The sequence below is a fragment of the Nomascus leucogenys genome, chromosome 7b (genome assembly GCF_006542625.1).
Source record: "Nomascus leucogenys isolate Asia chromosome 7b, Asia_NLE_v1, whole genome shotgun sequence".
Taxonomy (NCBI): domain Eukaryota; kingdom Metazoa; phylum Chordata; class Mammalia; order Primates; family Hylobatidae; genus Nomascus; species Nomascus leucogenys.
The window spans coordinates 50,876,192-50,896,911 of NC_044387.1; the positions used below are offsets into that span (position 1 = coordinate 50,876,192).

General features: G+C 46.7%; 1 pseudogene; it reads left to right on the plus strand.

The window, feature by feature from the left end:
• The first annotated feature begins 16,115 nt into the window (after positions 1–16,115).
• On the plus strand, positions 16,116–19,191 carry LOC100581584 (annotated as a pseudogene).
• The last annotated feature ends 1,529 nt before the right edge of the window (positions 19,192–20,720 follow it).

Consider the following 20,720-nt stretch of genomic DNA (forward strand, 5'->3'; position numbering starts at 1 on the left):
ACAAAGCAGCTTCACAAAAACATTGGGAGCTCAATAACTTCCCTATTGTGACGCACCCCCAGGAGCCGTTCACTTAATGTCACAGCAGGTTCTGTAGGGAGAAAACCAACAAGGTCTTCCCTGAGGGAATGGGCTTAAACCACAAGATATCCTGCACCATTTTGTAAGCCTCCCTGTGATGATTTCCCATCCAGGTACTAACCAGGCCAGACCCTGCTTAGCTTCTGAGATCAGAAGAGATTGGGCGTGTTCAGGGTGGTATGTGAAAGATTCTCCCCGGGGCTTGAAATTTTGGGGGGATGAATAACTCCTCCTTTCTCAGGCCCAGTCTCAAGGCACAAGACCACTTGTGCTAGCAGCGTGTGTCAGCAAGATAGCAGAAGCAGGATGAGCGCTGGCCAGGAGACACGTACCCCTGAAGATCGAGAGAGAGGCCATCTGGGTACCATGTAGCAGTTACGTCAGACTGGGACACTTCCTGTTTACAGGAGACTATAAAACCCCTGCCCCGTCCTCACTTGGGGCTGATGCCATTTTAGGCCTCAGCCTGTCTGCACCCAGGCACTCATTAAAACAGCGTGTTGCTCCACGCTGCCTTGTGTTGTTTGTTGGCGAGCTCTCGGGGTTCGAACCAACACAAGAGCCTTACAGTATGGCCGCAGATGTTTCCCAACATTTCACAGACGCTGGTTGGAGTAAAGCATTCCATGGGGGTTCAGGTCGTAAAAAAAAATACTGCCTAACCACCTAACTACAGGAACATCTCTATCACATCCTGCTGGCCGAAGGGCCCAAGGAACATCTTCAACATCCTGCCGGGCAGCAACCCATACTGCCCCTTCTCCCCCCGTCCAGACCTATAATTGACAGAGCAGGAGCACTGCCATCTTGAACAAATACCACCATTCTAAGTTCCCCCTTAATTAAAAGCCGCCTAAATCCAGCCCGAAAACATCAGCCTAATGGCTAATGTCAGCATAACCACAAATATTCCAACCCTAAGATAAACGCTTCTCTGACCAGAAACATGCCAACCCCCGAGACAGCCTCCCCTCCGACCAGAGACATTCCAACCCCGCAATAAACTTTCCCTCACACAGAAACATTTGGAACCGACGATAAGACCCCTTCCAAAACCCTTTAATATCCTTAGTCTGTAACAGAAGTTAGTCTGAGCTAACTCGGCCAGAAGCCCCTCTCAAGTTTGTTTTCTAAAACAAACCTGTCCTTGTTGACTGCCCAGCCACCCTTCGTGTTGCTTTCCTCTTTCTTATAGTAAATGTCCCACTTTGTAAGCGGAACTTGTGCTCTGAGACTAAGCTGGACCCCCCTCCACAGGTTTGTACTGGCGATAAACCCGTGTTGCTGTTAAGCTGCCAACTCTTTAACCCTTACCTTCCCTTCAAAACCTAATAAGGATGAATGAGGCATGAACATCAAGACAGAGGGTGAAACCCAAAGAGCAGATTCCATGAGAAGTCTCCCTATTGACAAGGGTTACTAAACATGGGGTCTTCTCTGGACCCCCTAGTCTTAGACTTAGTCCACCACATGCAGAAGCCCTTGAAATAAGATTGCAGTGCTTCCGGCATAGCCAAAGACATAGACTTCTCTTAAAATCAGTGCCTAGCTCTCCCCAGGCTGGGCCCTCATTGTTAGTCCAAGCTGTATTATTTTGTAAATCTTCCTGCCATTTCATAGACCCTGGTCATAGTGAAACATTCTGCAGAGGTTTGGGCTGTAACATCCTCCCCAACTGTCTGACTTCTTTATCACATCTTGTTGGGACAAAGGTTTAAGAAATTATATATATATATATATATATATATTTTTTTTTTTTTTTTTTTTTTTTTTTTTTGAGACGGAGTCTCGCTCTGTCGCCCAGGCTGGAGTGCAGTGGCGTAATCTCGGCTCACTGCAAGCTCTGCCTCCCGGGTTCACGCCATTCTGCTGCCTCAGCCTCTCCGAGTAGCTGGGACTACAGGCGCCCGCCACCACGTCCGGCCATATTTTTGTATTTTTTAGTAGAGACAGGGTTTCACCGTGGTCTCGATCTCCTGACCTCGTGATCCGCCCGCCTCGACCTCCCACAGTGCTGGAATTACAAGCGTGAGCCACCGCGCCCGGCGGTTTAAGAAATATTTTTATTAACATCCTCTTGGGCAGTAAGTCGTACCGTTCCAGAACCCTCATCCAGGCCTATAATGATTCCAGCCTGTAAATGCTAGTGGGGCTTTGGCATTAAGTTGGTCCCCACTGCTCTAGGTTGTGTTAATAAACCTGTGTTGTAGAGTGGCCAGCTCTTTTTCAAAAACCTAACACGTGTCCTCTCCCTCACCTTCTCGTGGCATCCCTTGCCACTGTCCCTCTGTCCCTCTTTCCCCTCCGTAACCCGAAGGTAAATCTCTCCCGAAGGTAAAAGTCTCCCAAGAGTTAAGAGGGAGCTTGAGGCACCAGAAAGAGCTGCAGTCACAGCCACCTGTGAAAGCCATCTCTGAGGTCCCTTCCTGTCCAACAGCTGGGCTCCTGACTCGGACCAAGACAGCTTTTGTTTCTTTTCCTTTCTAGCCCCCCACTCCCCAACCACCTTTCTGCTTTCTCATATGGGCTTATTATGGTTTACAGGGCTGGGGAACGTTGCCTCTTCTGTCCTCCATTTCTCCCATCTCCCTTCTTTATCCACTTTTTCTGAGTCCACCCCTCTTCCCTTCTTCTTCCTTCCCTCTGGGACGCTGCACAGTTCCTTCCACCCGACACGGCCTGGGACTCTAGACTCCCTCTGAAGGCACGGAAGTACTTCCTTCCCTCCCTCCGACCCGAGCTTTCTGCCCTTGATTCAAAACAATCTGAAGTCCCTAGGCCCTTCCCTTTCCGCCTCTGCGCTCCCCATGGGGTCCGGGGTAGTTTTCCCGCCCCTTCCCTGCAGCTCCCGAGGCCACCCGGACACAACGGAGCCATCCAGCGCCCTCAGAGGCCCTGGGCGCACTGGCAGATGGTCACCGCCTCCTAGCGGAGCAGCGTGCGTCCGTTGTTGCCGGTAGCCTCGGGGGGCGGGGTTGGCGAGGAAAGTGAGGGCGTACGTCCCCAGCATGCTCCGCGCGGGGGCGGGGCTCCAAGGGGCCAGGCGAAGGCGGAACTGGCGTGGTCAAACCAAGCTATCAGCCTCCAGCATGCCCCGTCGTGGGGGGGGGGGGGGGGGGCGCGGAGTTCCCGGGGGCGGGGCTCGGTTTGTGTGCCCTTCCAGCGTTTAGCCTCTCGGTTGTCTGAGATGCTCCCACGCAGATGTATGGGCCTAATTCGCTAATTTCCACTCTATATCCTGTTCCATCCTCTTGTAACGGGCGTTTGGAGTGTTGCCAGTTTTTTGCTATTACAGTGATTGTAATAGCATATTAAAAAACTTGAACATAGTTTGATTGTAATAACATTAAATATAGCATCTTAAACATAAGTTTAAGCGTGCCAACCTGATGGGTGTGGAATGTAATATTCATTGATTTTCATTTCCCTACTTTGAGGAAGTTTGAACTTCTCTTTATGTAATTATTGGCTACTCTGTTTTCATGTTCTGAGAAGTGCCTGTTTATATTTTATGCCCATTTTTCTGTTGGGTTGTGGTTTTTATTGATTGGTAGTTCTTTATAATTTTACGGATACCAGTCTTTTACTAGTTCAGCGCATTAATTGCAAATGTTTGCTCCTACTCTGTGGCTTGCTTCTTTTCCACCCCTAATTCCTAGGGTGTCTTTTTGAAGCACAAATCTAAAATTGTGACACAGGCGACTATCAATCTTTTCCTCTATGATCTGAGCATTTTGTGTTTTGCTTAAAAACTCAGCCCTTGTCCCAAGGTCATAGAGATATTTTCCTGTATTTTCTACTGATGCATCCCCCATATTTCGGGCTTGGGTCCATCTATATTAATGTTTATGTGTGATATGAGATAGGGATCCTACTTTATCTGTATTGTGTTAACCAAAAAATAACTGAGACAGGTGTCTCAATCAATAAAGGTTAACTTAGCCAAAGTTTGAGCACATGTCCGGGAAAAACACAAGTCTCAGTTCCTAATATTAACCCCTTGCATTTAGTAGAAATGACCTTCAAGGTTCTCTGTAGCAGAGATGTAGTTGAAAAAGGAAAGGAAGACATAGGGTCTGTAGATGGCCATAGCTTCATGGAAAGAGGTGAAAGAAGGGCAGGATATGTGGTTCTCTCCCTGTGGAAAACCACAGAGGCCAAAAGCCTCCCTGCCCAAACTTCAGCCCCAAAGACCGAGATAATAGCCTTAACCAGAGCCCTGGCACGAAGAAAGGACAAGGCCGTGACTGTTTATACAGACTTGAGATAGGTGTTCACTGTGATCCATGCCCATGGTGCAATCGGGTAAGAAAGGGGACTTCTGAATGCCAATAACAAATAAATCAAATATGAAACATAAATATTGGCACTACTGTACAGTGGAAATGACTAGACAGATTGCGGGGGTCATCTAATGGGTGACTTTGAACTCATGAAGGGGAGCAACCTGGCACACACAGGGAGGGAAAGTCTCTGCTTCCTTCAGTACCTCTTTATGAATATAAACCAATAAACCAAGACACTCCCCTGGGGAATTACAGGAAGCCATGCGAGAGGGAGATCATCAGAGTTCCCGCTCAGAGGGATGGGCCCTAAATGAGAGGCAGGATTTGGGTGCCCAGAAATCTGAGTTGGGCTATTATAAAGCCTGCCCATGATCTCTCAATCTATGGCAAGAAGACTATGCACACCTAGCTCCTCAGGATAATAAGGACCCCAAAAGCAAAGAAAATGATACATAAAGTGGCTGACCAATGTGTCTATTGTCAGAGAAACTATGCTCAAGCCAGACCTCCCATATCTCCCTTGGCCAAGGTGGTACAATTCAGGGGAACCATGTGAGGGGAGGACTAGCAAATTGACTCCAGTGTTATGCCTGTGTCTTCTAGAGGATTTAAATATCTCCTGCTGCTTTTTTGATGCCTTTGCTGTTTGGATAGAGGCTTTTCCATGCTGGACTGAAAAGGCAGAAGCCATGAAGGCTTTACTAAAGGAATTTATCCCTTGATTCAGTCTCCCTAAGTCAGTCCAGAGTGCTAATGGACCCGCATTCATTTCTAACATAGTGGTAAAAACTTCCCAGGCCTTGGTCATACAGTGGAAGTGGCATGTAGCCTGGAGACCAAACTCCTTGGGAAAGACTGAAAGGTCCCATAGAACTCTCAAAGGTATCTTAGCCAAGTTATGCCAGGAGGCCCAAGATAATTGGTTAAAGCTGTTACCCATAGCTTTGGCCCAAGTATGGGTAGCACTCAGAGAAAGAATGGGACTTAGCTCCTTTGAAATGTTATATGGGTCTGGGAACGGTGGCTCATGCCTGTAATCCCAGCACTTTGGGAGGCTGAGGCAGGTGGATCGCTTGAGGTCAGGAGTTCGAGACCAGCCTGGCCAACATGGTGAAACACCATCTCTACTAAAAATACAAAAAATTAGCCGAGTGTGGCAGCATGTGCCTGTAATCCCAGCTACTCAGCAGGCTAAGGCATGAGAATCGCTTGAACCTGGGAGGCAGGGGTTGTAGTGAGCTGAGATCATGCCACTGCACTCCAGCCTGGGCCACAGAGCAAGACTCTGTCTCAAAAAAAAAAAAAAGAGAAAGAAATATTATATGAGGCCAGGTGTGGTGACTCACACCTGTATTCCCAGCACTTTGAGAGGCCCACCCGTGAAGAGGATCACTTAAGCCCAGGAGATCGAGACCAGCCTGGGCAACAGAACAAGACTCTGTCTCAAAAAAAGAAGAAAGAAAGAAAGAAAGAAAGCAAGGAAGGAAGGAAGGAAGGAAGGAAGGAAGGAAGGAAGGAAGGAAGGAAAGAAAGAAGAAAGAAAGGAAAGAAAGAAAGAAAGAAGAAAGAAGAAAGAAAGAAAGAAAGAAAGAAAGAAAGATTGATTATATGAGGCCGGGTGTGGTGACTCACACCTGTATTCCCAGCACTTTGAGAGGCCCACCGGTGAAGAGGATCACTTAAGCCCAGGAGATCAAGACCAGCTTGGGCAGCAGAACAAGACTCTGTCTCAAAAAAAGAAAGAAAGAAATATTATATGGGGCCGGGCGTGGTGACTCACACCTGTATTCCCAGCACTTTGAGAGGCCCACCCGTGAAGAGGATCACTTAAGCCCAGGAGTTCGAGACCAGCCAGAGCAACATAGTGAGATTTCATCCCTATTTAAAAAATAATAATAATAACTAGGCATGGTGGTGCGCACCTGTAATCTCAGCTACTTGAGAGGCTGAAGGAGGAACACTGCTTGAACCCAGGGAGGTCAAGGCTGCAGTGAGCTGTGATGATGCCACTGCACTCCAGCCTGGACGACAGACCCAGTCTCAAAAAAAAAAAAAAAAAAAAAAAAGAAATGTTATATGTAAGGCCTTATCCAGGTGTGCCCAGCCTCTTCTCTTGCCCAGATGGGGAGATAGAAAGGGTGATGAAGCATATCATGTTATTCATCTGGGGTCATTTGTTGCTATTCTCAACTATCTCAGCAACCCCAGCCTCCTGGTCCCCTCTGGGGTAAAACTTCATCTGTACAACCCAGGAGACTGGGTATACCTCAGGACCCGGAAGGCTGAGTACCCCCAGGACCAGCTCAGCCCGGTATGGATGGGGCACCACCTAACACTTCTAACCACTCATTCTTCTCTTAAACTCCACGAAGTAACCCCTTGGATCCATCACTCAAGAGTGAAGAGGCCAGACATGGTGGCTCACACCTGTAATCCCAGCACTTTGGGAGGCAGAGTGGGGAGGATCACTTGAGGCCAGGAGTTTAAGACCAGCCTGGGCAACATGGTGAGACCTTGTCTTTATAAAAAGTAAAAGAATTAGCCAGGCACAGCTAATTGGTGGTGCATGGAGGCTGAGGCGGGAAGATCCCATGAGCTTAGGCGTTCGAGGCTGCAGTGAGCTATGATTGAACCCCTGCACTCCAGCCTGAGTGACATAGCACAACTGTGTCTCAAAAAAAAAAAAAAAGAGGGAAAGCCCAGGAGCACCCAGAAGATGCCTCCCCAGCATACATTTGTGAACTCATCTCAGACCTCAAATTGGTTTTTAGAAGAAAAGTCTCAGATAAGTCAAGTGTGCCCCTTGCCATTCTCTTGCCATAGTAGGCATCTTCCTTATCCCTGCAGGAACCCTCATGCTGTTGCCCTTTTACACTGTGGAGATGCTTAGGTGGTGGCAAATCCCTTCATAAAATACCTTAAAATGGCCCCTGTGCTTTTTGGCTTTTTTTTTTTTTTTTGAGTTGGAGTCTTGCTCTTGTCACCCAGGCTGGAGTGCAGTGGCGCAATCTCGGCTCACTACAACCTCTGCCTCCCGGGTTCAAGTGATTCTCCTGCCTCAGTCTCCCAAGTAGCTGGGACTACAGACATGCGCCACCATGCCCAGCTAATTTTTTTATTTTTAGTAGAGATGGGGTTTCACTGTGCTGGCCAGGCTGGTCTCAAACTCCTGACCTTGTGATCCACCCATCTCTGCCTCCCAAAGTGCTAGGATTACAGGCGTGAGCCACCGCACCCGGCCTGCTTTTTGGCCCTTTTAGTTGCCTTGGCCAGTGATCTCTGGGAGGCCGATATAATAGTCAAGGTCTCCTGTATCACAGCTGGTGGGAACAATCTGTTCGAATGTTGGATGTGCCATAGGTATCCCCACACTTGGGTGTGGTGACCTGTTGCTTATCCTTTGAGAGGAGTCATTAACATCACAGGGTTGTGTGGACCTCACCTGCTAAGGGCGATGTCACTAGGAAAATAGGCCAAGTTTATTTAAATTGCTCAGGAAAAGGAGAAAAGAGGCAAACATGCTACAAAAGAGTATTTGCAGTGGCTCACCCTTGTTTAGGCAATGTAATATGCCTAGGACAGTATACTGTGGGCTTTCTGGGGCCTATCAGGGTAACAGCCCATAATGCAACCAGCCATCATAAGAGACCAAAAAAAAAAAAAAAAAAAAGGAGGGGCGGCTATTGGACAAACCATGGAAGCTGCCGGACTTGTGGGGTTGGCTGCCCTTTCTTGTCGGGGGGTTGCCTGTTATGAAGTCACCCTAAAAAATTTAATCTGAATACCCAAGGCTCTGGCAGCTAAAACTGGAGAGACTCTCCAAAATATACATATTTCTCTAAATTCACTAGCGAACGTAGTGTCGGAAAAGCGATTGGCCTTAGACTATTACTAGCAGAACAGGAGGGTGGTGTGTGGCACCAATACCTCCTGTTGCACTTGGGTAAATGCCTCCAGAGGAAATAGAGGCTAATGTAAAAGAAATATTCAACACTTTGGGAGGCCAAGGTGGGTGGATCACTTGAGGTCAGGAGTTCAAGACCAGCCTGGCCAACATAGTGAAATCTGGTCTCTAAAAATATACTAAAAATACAAAAAAATTAGCTGGGCATGGTGGTGCACACCAGTAGTCCCAGCTACTCAGGAGGCTGAGACAGGAGATCGCTTGACCCCAAGAGACAGAGGTTGCAGTGAGCCAAGATCGTGCCACTATACTCTAGCCTGGTGACAGAGCGAGACTCTGTCTCAAAGAAAAAAAAAAAAAAGGGGGGCGGGGGCCAGGCGCGGTGGCTCAAGCCTGTAAGCCCAGCACTTTGGGAGGCTGAGGTGGGTGGATCATGAGGTCAGGAGATCGAGACCATCCTGGCTAACACGGTGAAACTCCGTCTCTACTAAAAATACAAAAAAATTAGCTGGGTGTGGTGGCAGGCGCCTGTAGTCCCAGCTACTCGGGAGGCTGAGGCAGGAGAATGGTGTGAACCTGGGAGGTGGAGCTTGCAGTAAGCCAAGATCGCGCCACTGCACTCCAGCCTGGGCGACAGAGCGAGACTCGTCTCAAAAAAAAAAAAAAAAAAGAAAGGAAATATTTAAACAAGCAGAACAGCTGCATTCCTTCAACCAGAAGGGTAGCTCAACCAATGAGCTACTCTTGGAATGCAGTGAAGTCCGCTATACCTCACTTCACCTCGTTTCTTCCTCTGCTGTGGCCCCTAATGGCCTCTGTTCTGTTACTTTTCAGTCCCTGTATATTTAAATTGATAGTAAACTTTCTGTCCTCATTTTGTATAACAGCAGCAATACCAGCTCCTTTGAGCAACTTCAGGTGACCCAAAAACTTATTTGAACTCAGGAGCCTGAGAGTTTCACTCCTCTAACTTTACTAGCCTCACTGCTCCCTGTCAGCATGAAGTAGACAGAGAAGAATGACCTTCATCCCTAACCACTCAAGAATGAGGGGTGGGGTGTTTCAGGGGGAATTTGTAACTGCGTGCAACCCAATCTGGCTCAGCTTTTCCGTGTGTGTGTGTGTGTGTGTGTGACAGAGTCTTGCTCTGTCAACCAGGCTGGAGTACAATGGTGTGATCACAGCTCACTGCAGCCTTGACCTTCCAGGCTGAAGTGATCCTCCCACTTTAACCTCCCAAGTAGCTGGGACTACATGTGTGTGTCACCACGACTAGCTAATTTTTAAAATTTTTTTTGTAGAAATAGGGTTTTGCCATGTTGCCCAGGCTGGTCTTGAACTCCTGGGCTCAGGCAATCCTCCCACCTCAGCCTCCCAAAGTGTTGGGATTATAGGTATGAGCTATGATGCCCATCATGGCTCAACTTTTATGTAACAAAGTTGTGAGTTTTTTTTCAGTTGCTGTGGATCCTCAGGTTGAAGGTCACTTAACCTGACTGTGCCCAGATGAACCAGGTATGCAGTTCACAACTTTGTTACATAAAAGTTGAACCAGATTGATCTGGTATGGTTATACAACTACACTGAAAGGGAGACAGTTAACATGGACTCACACATCTCAGAGACATTGTAAGTCTCCCTCAATATTTTCGTAAGTTCTTAAAGCTGGCTTAGATTCTGCAGCCTTGACCCAGGGTTCCACTCTTGCCAATATGTTGATCTTTTACTTTGAAAATATACTAAGCAGGCTAGGCGTGGTGGCTCACGCCTGTAATCCCAGCACTTTGGGAGGCCGAGGAGGGTGGATCACCTGAGGTCAGGAGATCAAGACCATCCTGGCTAACACGGTGAAATCCCGTCTCTACTAAAAATACAAAAAATTAGCCGGGCGTGGTGGCAGGTGCTTATAGTCCCAGCTACTCGGGAGGCTGAGGCAGGAGAATGGCATGAACCCGGGAAGCGGAGCTTGCAGTGAGCAGAGATTGTGCCACTGCACTCCAGCCTGGGTGACAGAGCAAGACTCCATCTCGAAAAAAAAAAAAAAGAAAAAGAAAATATACTAAGCAGGCCAGGAGTAGTGGCTCATGCCTGTAATCCCAGCACTTTGGGAGGCCAAGTTGGGCGGATCACCTGAGGTCAGGAGTTCGAGACCAGCCTGGCCAACATGGCGAAACCCCATCTCTACTAAAAATACAAAAATTAGCTGGGCATGGTGGCACATCTCTGTAGTCCCAGCTGCTCAGGAGGCTGAGGCAGGAGAATCGCTTGAACCCGAAAGGCAGAGGTTGCAGTGAGCCAAGATCATGCCACTGCACTCCAGCCTGGGTGACAGAGTGCGACTCTGTCTCAAAAAAAAAAAAAAAGAAAAAGAAAAAAGAAAGAAAGAAAAGTAAAAGAAAGTATACTAAGCAGGATGCTCTTACGGAATTCCTCCTTCTCCTAAAGGTGCTGGCTGAAGAAGGCCATGAAGCCTTCTAATCTAAACTCAGTGGGTACAAACAACTACTACCTACTTCGGACATGAGTTATCTCAGGGCATTCAGAAGCTCACCCCCAAATGTCTTAAGTCAACTTTGTTTATCTCTCTCCCCAAAACAAAAAAAACAACTTTATACGGCTGGGCACAGTGGCTCATGCCTGTAGTTCTGGCACTTTGGAAGGCCAAGGTGGGAGGATTGCTTGAGCCCAGGAGGTTGAGGCTGCAGTGAGCCATGATTGCACCACTGCATTCCAGCCTGGTGACAAAACAAGACCTTGTCTCAAAAACAAACAAATAAGCCAGACACGGTGGCTCACGCCTGTAATCCCAGCACTTTGGGAGGCCGAGGCAGCGGATCACGAGGTCAAGAGATCCAGACCATCCTGGCCAACATGGTGAAACCCTGTCTCTACTAAAAATACAAAAAATCAGCTGGGCGTGGTGGTGGGCACCTGTAGTCTCAGCTACTCGGGAGGCTGAGGAAGGAGGATCGCTTGAACCCAGGAAGCGGAGGTTGCAGTGAGCTGAGATTGCGCCACTGCACTCCAGCCTGGTGACAGAGCGAGACTCCGTCTCAAAAAACAAACAAACAAACAAACAAAAACTAAATAAATTTCCAGTGACAGCTGGCTGTTGTCACCAATGGATTTCTAATTTTGCTGCCCTTGCTAAATCTCTGTGTGCCCTCCTCGAAGACACCATCCCAGCACCCATTTTCTGGCCCTGAGGCATTAACCTCCTTTGTAGCCTTAAAATTAGCATTTCCCATACCTCTGATCTTGGCTTACTGAATTTTGACAAATCTTTTCACTTCTATTACCATGAAAATAATGGAATTGCTGGAGGTATTCTACAACAACCTTTTGCCTCTCAGATATATCCTGTATTTCTCATGCCAGTTGAACCTGTGGCAGCAGGCCTGTCCTCATGCCTGCATGTGGTGGCTGCAGCTGACTCTGTAATTGACAAAGCCAGCACTCATGTTAGGCTTATCCATTTTTCTGTTATGTTCCCCATGCTGTCCATCTTCCAAGTTCATAAGACATAGTACCTCTCCACACGGCAATAGACCTATGAACGGGTCCTATTAACCAAACCCTCCATTATCTTACATCACTGTGCCACTTTAAATCTGGCTACTCAGCTGGGCATGGTGGCTCATCCCTGTAATCTCAGCACTTTGGGAGGCTGAGGCGGGTGGATGACTTGAGCCCAGGAGTTCGAAACCAGCCTGGGCAACATGGCGAAACCCTGTCTCTACACAAAATACAAAAATTAGCTGGGCATGGTGACACATGCCTGTAGTCCCAGCTACTTGGGAGGCTGAGGTGGGAGGATTGCTTGAGCCCAGAGGCAGAGGTTGCAGTGAGCTGAGATTGCACCATTGTACTCCAGTCTGGGTGACAGAGTGAGACTATCTCAAAAAAAAAAAAAAAAAAAAGCAATCTGATTATTAGCCCTCCTTGATGATGGAGAACCCCACTCCATTCCACATGATTGCCTTCCAATGATAGAAATGGTCTCAAGGTCACGAGACCTGTTGTGCACCGTTTAGACAACACAGACTCACTCCTATTTTGTGATGGCTCCCATAAACGAGGTTTCTGGGGGAACATAATAACTGCTATGTCATAGTTTCTCCACAGGAAACACTTGAGGGCCTGTTTGCCCACAGTAAAGTAAAACCCAAGCTGGGGAATTTATAGCTCTTATTAGAGCTTGCGCATTGGCAGAAGGGAAAACTGCCAGTATTTATATCAACTCCAGTTGGAGTCTGCTGACCATTGGTGCAATCTGGAAATCCTGAGAATTCTCTTTTTGGAGAGATGGGGGTCTCAGTATGTTGCCCAGGCTGGTCTTGAACTTCTGGCCTTGAGCAATCCTCCTGCCTCAGCCTTTCAATGTACTGGGATTACAGGCATAAGCCACCATACATGACCAATCCTGAGAATTCTTAAATGCTACTGGTACTCCTATTGCCAATGAACATATAACTGTTGCCCTACTACAGGCTACTCACCTCCCAAGAAAAACTGCTGTTGCTCGTGGTTTAGCCCATACTAAGGAGACCAATGCTATATCTTTTTTTTTTTTTTGAGATAGAGTCTCGCTCTGTTGCCCAGGCTGGAGTGCAGTGGCACCATCTTGGCTCACCGCAACCTCCACCTCGTGGGTTGTTCAAGCTATTCTTCTGCCTCAGCCTCCTGAGTAGCTGGGATTACAGGCACATGCCACCACGCTCGGCTAATTTTTGTATTTTTAGTAGAGACGGAGTTTCACCATATTTGCCAGGATGATCTTGATTTCCTGACCTTGTGATCTGCCCACCTCAGCCTCCCAAAATGCTGAGATTACAGGCGTGAGCCACCGCACCTGGCCCTGATGCCATATCTCTAGAGAATGATAGGGCTGACAGGGCAGTGAAATACACAGCCAGAAATGGATCCCCCCCGCCATCATTTTTCCACGCAATTTATCTTTATTCCTCACTGATATTATTGATTATTGTTAGTATTATCAGGCAAATGCCCCACAATCTGAAAAAGACAAGTGAATTCAAAAGGACAGCAAAGAATTACCAGACATATGATACATTGGACAGAATAGACTTCCCGTGACTTCCTTTGTTTTGACCTTTTGGCTTGCACTTATCAAATGGGACATATGGAGATGGAGGATAGCTAAGGAACTAAAATATAATTAGTTCTACCCTGGCATCCACAAAACTTCTGGCCACACCGTTTCCCAGTGCACAACTTATAAATCTCATGGAATCTCTGGAGGAAACCAACATTCCTCGGGGAGTCCTCCAAGGCCCACACTGCCCCTTGCAGGACTCCAGATGGATTTTGTTGATTTACCTCTGGCTTTAGGGCATTCCCACTGTTTGGTTACTGTCTGAATGTTTAGTGGATGGATTGAATACCACTGGACTGGATGTGCTGATACCACAACACTGGTGAAGAAATTAATAACTCGGCTGGCCATGGAGGCTCACACCTGCAATCCCAGCACTTTGGAAGGCAGAGGTGGGCAGATCATGAGGTCAGGATTTTGAGACCAGCATGGCCAACATAGTGAAACCCTGTCTGTACTAAAAATACAAAAAAAATTAGCCGAGCATGGCTCCTGTAATCCCAGCTACTTGGGAGGCTGAGGCAAGGAGAATCACTTGAACCTGGGAGATGGAGGTTGCAATGAGCCAAGATCGCACCACTGCATTCCAGCCTGGGTGACAGTGTGAGACTCTGTCTGAAAAAAAAAAAAGAAAAGAAATTAATAACTGAGATTATTTCTCATTTTGGCTTTCTGTTATAGGTTAAGTCAGACCAAGGAACTCATTTTATAGCAAAAATAAACAATTTGATTGCAAAAAAAAAAAACTCCTTTGGGGTACTCATTAAAATTTCACACCCCATACCACCCCCAGTCCTCAGCTCAAGTGAAATGTAAAAATCTAGACATAAAAAGGACATTAGGTCGTGTAAGATACAATGAATTTCTCTGAGTTTCTCTTCAAGATTTAGCCTGCTAACTTCCTTGTCCTTTGTTCTCAAACTTAACTTTCCTATGTTCCTCCTTGCCCCTAGTTACTGTAAAACAGCCTACCTGCTTCCCGTCAGCTCTAATCAATAACTCACATCTGTTCCCTTGGTTATCTGCACCCGTTGTTCCCCCAAAACTGCATGTCTTACATGCTTCACCACTGTACCTCATGTACCCCTTCCCTTCCATATTTAGAACAATATTTGCAAGTAGCCAATCGGATCAGCTCAGATTGTGCAGTCCAACCCCAGCCCATGGGGGAGTGACACAGAGGTAAAGTCTATGCATCAGAGATAAAAACCCCCTGCTCTCCTTTGTTTGGTGTGCTCTTATGATCTTGATTGACGGGAGTGGCACCCTTCTGCAGAAGTAAATTGCCTTGCTGTGAAAACTTTTGCCTGAGTGCTGGTTTCACTTTGTGGCACGAAGCATTTATTCCTGGAGCATTTTTATATTCAACAGGCTGGGTGCTGGGGCTCACATCTGTAATCCCAGCACTGTGGGAGGCCCAAGGGGGCAGATCATCTGAGGTCAGGAATTGGAGACCAGCCTGGCCAACATGGTGAAACCCTGTCTCTACTAAAAATACAAAAATTAGCTGTGCGTGGTGGCACATGCCTGTAATCCCAGCTACTCAGGAGGCTGAGGTAGGAGAATCACTTGAACCTGGGAGGCAGAGGTTGTAGTGAGCTGGGATTGTGCCACTGCACTCCAGCCTGAGTGACAGTGTGAGACTCTATCTCAAAAAAAAAGAAAAAAGAAAAAAAAAGACTTTAGGAAAAATCTGTCAGGAAACTGAATTGAAGGAAGGAAAAGCATTACCTCTTGTTGCCTTTTACCCCTTATGAAGTTTAGAATGTTCCAAATGGGAGGCGTGGATTAACTTCTTTTGAAATAGTGCTTGGTTTCCCTTTGCCTATTGGCATCTTTAAACCTTTCATTCCTGCATTGAGTGATCCCTGGATTATGGGGACTTCTTAAGTGAACAGTGCAATGCTATGACAGCTACATAAAGGAACTAACTAGTAATCTTGGAGCATATAAACTATCAACAGGTAAAAAAGGCATAGCTTCTGCCAACTAACAAGGCTTGCCATCCTTTTTAACCAGGAGATTAGGTGTAAATCAAGGTTTTTAGAAGAAAGCATGCACTGTCACTAATGTTTCGGTCAATGATGGACCGAATATACAATGGTGTCCCCATCAGATTATAATGCCGGTGAGCCACCACACCTGTCATCCCAGCACTTTGGTAGGCAGAGATGGGTAGATCATTTGAGCCCAGCAGTTTGAGACCAGTCTGGGCAACATGGTGAAACCCTGTCTCTACAAAAAATACAAAATAAACCAGTCATGGGGATGCGCGCCTGTAGTCCCAGATACTTGGAAGGCTGAGGTGGGAGACTCACCTGAGCCCAGGAAAGTCGAGGCTGCAGTGAGCCATGATTGTGCTACTGCACTCCAGCCAGGGCAACAGTGTGAGATCCTGTCTCAAAAAAAAAAAAAAAAAAAAAAAAAAAAAAAAAAAAAAAGGTTATAATACCGTATTTTTACTGTAGCTTTTCTATGTTTAGATATGTTTACATACAAAAATACTTATCATTGTGTGGGCTGGGTGGGCAGCCAATTGTGCAGTGCCGGGACTGATGGGCGAGCCAGTCCGGACCCCCATCCACTCACTCGCCCCCTCTGGGGCCACCTGAGGACTCTGACCACCCCCCACCGCCTGGCGCCGCCTGATGGAGCAGGATTGGCTAGCTTGGGGCCGCCAGCGCCGGAGGTGAGGCTGCCAGGAAGGGGTTGGGGGCACGCAAGCATCCCTCTCTGCCCTCCCCTCCCCGGCTCCTCCACCCCGGTCCGCCGTGACTCCCAGCAGTCTCTGGAGCATGACACGGACTTCCAGCAGTAGTCAGACGTTATCATCCTGTCATACTATGGAGCCGTGTTCATCACGAATTTTTCCAAGCCCTGAATTATGCCGAACATACATTTAAACATTTAAAAAAATGGAAAACTATTGGAGACATAAACAGTTGTGCGATGTCATTTTAGTTGCTTGTGATTGCAGAATTCCAGCTCACAGATAGGTGCTCTCCTCTGACTCAGACTGTTTTGCTGCCATGTTTACTAATGATGTCAGAGAAGCAAGACAAGAGGACATAAAAATGGAAGGTGTAGAACCAAATTCATCATGGTCCTTGATCCAATATGCTTATACAAGCCGCCTTGAATTAAAAGAAGATAATACTGAGTGCCTGCTATCTACAGCTTGTCTTCTTTGGCTTTCGCAGGTTGTAGAAGCATGTTGTAAGTTTTCGTTTGTTTGTTTTTAGACAGTTTTGCTCTGCCGCCCAGTGCAGATCTCAGCTCACTGCAACCTCTGCCTCCCAGGTTCAAGCAATTCTCCTGCCTCAGCCTCGTGAGTAGCTGGGATTATAGGCGCCTGCCACCACGACCAGGTAATTTTTTGTATTTTTAGTAGAGACGGGGTTTCACCATGTTAGCCAGGCTGGTCTCGAACTCCTGACCTCAGGTGATCCGCCAGCCCTGGCCTCCAAAAGTGTTGGGATTACAGGCGTGAGCCAAGGCACCAGGCCACACGCCAGAAGTTTTTAATGAAACAGCTTCACCCATCCAGCTGTCTTGGAATTTGTTCTTTTGCTGATGCCTAAGGTTGTACAGATTTGCATAAAGTGGCTCACAGTTATACTATTGAGCATTTCATGAAAGTAATCAGAAACCAGGAATTTGTATTATTACCAGCCAGCAAAATTGCAAAGTTCTTGACTAGTGATGGCATGAACATTCCTGATGAGACAATATTGACTGCCCTTCTTAGTTGGGTCTGTCATGATTTGGAACAGAGAAGCAAAGATCTAAGTAAACTTTTGGCTTATATTAGGCTACCTCTTCTTGCACCACAGTTCCTGGCAGACATGGAAAATAATGCACTTTTTTGGGATAATACAGAATGTCAGAAACTCATTATGGAAGCAATGAAGTACCATGTATTACCAGAGAGATGACCCATGTTACAAAGTCCTCAGACAAAATCTAGGAAGTCAGCTGTTGGTACATTATTTGCAGTTGGGAGAATGGATTCAACAAAAGGAGCAACAAGCATTGAAAAGTATGATCTCTGTACAAATACGTGAACTCCAGTAGCAAATATGTATGAGAGGAGGCTACAGTTTGGTGTTGCAGTGCTAGATGACAAACCGTATGTGGTTGGAGGAAGAGATGGACTGAAGACTTTGAATACTGTAGAGTGCTACAACCCCAAAACAAAAACAGGGAGTGTGGTGCCACCTATGTCCACACAAAGACATGGCCTTGGTGTGGCTGTACTAGAAGGTCCCATGTATACCATAGGAGGGCATGAGGGCTGGGGCCATCTGAACACGGTGGAAATTTGGGACCCTCTGCTTGCCAGTGGAATTTTGTTGCCACTGTGTCTATCCCTAGGAGCACAGTAGGTGTGGCAGTACTAAGTAGAAAACTTTATGCAGTTGGTGGTCGTGAAGGAAGTTCTTGTCTCAAATCAGTAGAATGTTTTGATCCTCATACTAGTGAGTGGAGTGTTGGTAGAAGAGCTGAGGCAGGACTGGCTTGTCTGTCATAATGTAAAAGAGTCTTGAAAGATGTCTGGGGTCCAGGGTCTAAAACCCCTCATGGCCTTTGGTACACCAAGCTCTGTGCCATAGGTGGAAGGCTGCCCTGCCGCACCACAAATCTAAGCCCAGGGCATAAAACCTCTTGTGGCTTGGATGGAACCCAGGGCTCAGGGCATAAAACTCCTCATAGCCTCTGGAATGTGCACAGGCTTGTTGGTTCCTTGCTTCTTATTCGTAAACATGTCCTCCATTATCTCAAGCAGCAGAGCATATTCTATATGCGTCAAAGGAAATGCTAGACCATCACAGCTACGCTTAATGCACCACTAGCTTTCTACCCCCACGTCCTCACGCCTCACCTGTTTACCCTCATGTCCTCACCACCTGCTTGTTTGATCACCAATAAATAGTGTGGGCTCCCACAGCTCGGGGCCTTTGCAGCCTCCAATCTAGTGCTGGCCCCCTGGACCCACTTTATGCACTTTTAACTTATCTTTTCGCATTCCTCTGACCCCGCCAGACTTGGTAGCCCCCACGGCCCAGTGTTGGGCCTGATCACCCCAACATGGACACTGTGTGCACGGATGTCAAAAAGGAGAGGTGGCATAGGAATAACGACCTGGAGTGGACTGCTGTATGCTATAGGGGAACACGATGCTCTCACATCCAACTTGACTTCCAGACTCTCAGATTGTGTGCAGACATCTGATCCCAAAACAGGCATGTGGACTACAGTAGAATCAATGAGCATCAGCAGAGATGCAGTGGAGATCTGTTTACTTGTTGATAAGTTTTATGCTGTTGGGAGGTATGATGGACAGGCATACCTGAATACAGTGGAGGCTTATGATCCCCAGACAAATGAGTGGACCCAGGTTGCTCCACTGTGCCTAGGAAGAGCTGGAGCTTGTGTTGTGACTGTAAAATTATAATTTAGTGCTCTGTTTTCTACAGGAAGACACTCTCTTCCTTTATTAATTTAGTACAATTATTCTACTATCAATGGATCATTTTTACTAAACATGCATTGCCACAATCCTGGGCACAAAGTGCCTGATCTCAAAGCAAAGATAGTAAAACAAGGGAGGAAGGAGTGGATGGACCAGGATTAATTGCTTTCATTTCTTAATAAATGAAAAGCTGCAGCTGGTGGATTGTGAACAAACATTCCTGATGTAATATATTAGGACAAATGCACTGCTCTGGAACATAGCCCATTGCTAGCTGCGGATTTCATTTATTCAGTCAAGCACATCTTACTCATGTGGGCGGCAAGCCACCCAGGTACTGAGGCAAGAGACCGAGGGCACGAGCTGTTCCAGTACAATAAAATATATAAAATAATAGTTATACTAGATATAGATCTTAGATATGATTATATATATATATCATTAATCATTAGTTTGTAGCAATTATTCTTTATTCCAATACTATAATAATCCTCGCTCTACAATCATAACCTAGGAAAAACCAGGCCATACAGAGATAGGAGCTGAGGGGACACAGTGAGAAGTGACCAGAAGACAAGAGTGCGAGCTTTCTGTTATGCCCGGACACTGCCACCAGAGGGCTCCTTAGTCCAGCGGTAACGCCAGCGTCTGGGAAGAGGCCTGTTGCCAACCGGACCCTGGTCTAGCGGTAGCGTCAGGGTCAAGGAAAAACACCCGTTACTTAGCAGACCAGGAAAGGGAGTCTCCTTTTCCCCAGGGGGGTTTAGAGAAGACTCTGCTCCTCCACCTCTTGTGGAGGGCCTGACATGAGTCAGGCCCGCCCGCAGTTATCTGAAGGCCTAACCGTCTCCCTGTGATGCTGTGCTTCAGTGGTCACGCTCCTAGTCTGCCTTCATGTTCCATCCTATACACCTGGCTCTGCCTTTTAGATAGCAGTAGCAAATTAGTGAAAGTACTAAAAGTCTCTGATAGCAGAAATAATGGTGTAAGCTGTCTCTCTCTTTCTCCTCTCTCTCTCTCTCCCCCTTGGCTGCCAGGCAGGGAAGGACCCCCTGTCCAGTGGACATGTGACCCACATGACCTTACCTATCATTGGAGATGGCTCACACTCCTTACCCTGCCCCTTTGTCTTGCATCCAATAAATATCAGCGCAGCCTGGCATTCGGGGCCACTACCGGTCTCCGCATCTTGGTGGTAGTGGTCCCCCGGGCCCAGCTGTCTTTTCTTTTATCTCTTTGTCTTGTGTCTTTATTTCTACACTCTCTCATCTCCACACACGAGGAGAGACCCACCGACCCTGTGGGGCTGGACCCTACATACTCATATCCAGATTTATTTTCTTACAGTGCAAACACACCAGATGGAACTTCTAAAATGTTGCTTTCTGTAAGTTTATCATATATGAGTTGCAGTAATTTGTTTGTTTGCTTGTTTGTTTAACCACAATCACTATTTTAATGATATACTAAAGATAACACTATTTAGTTTTTTCAGAAACTTCGGCATTATATGTGTGTTGGTTGTGGATTTTGTTTCTAAAATTGGCTTAGTCCAATAAAGAAAAGCATTAAAGACTTAAAGCAATGATAACCAAATACAAACTTGATAAAATCTTTGAAGTCTATTTAAATATTCATTCCATTACATCTAGACTCACCAAAAACTGTATGTCATGATATTCTTAAGTTGAAGTTGAAACATGATGTTTCACATTAAATTTAAGATATGCAGCCAGGCAAGGTGGCTCACGCTTGTAATCCCAGCACTTTGGGAGGCCGAGGGGGGTGGATCATGAGGTCAGGAGTTGGAGACCAGCCTGGCCAATGCGGTGAAACCCTGTCTCTACTAAAAATATAAAA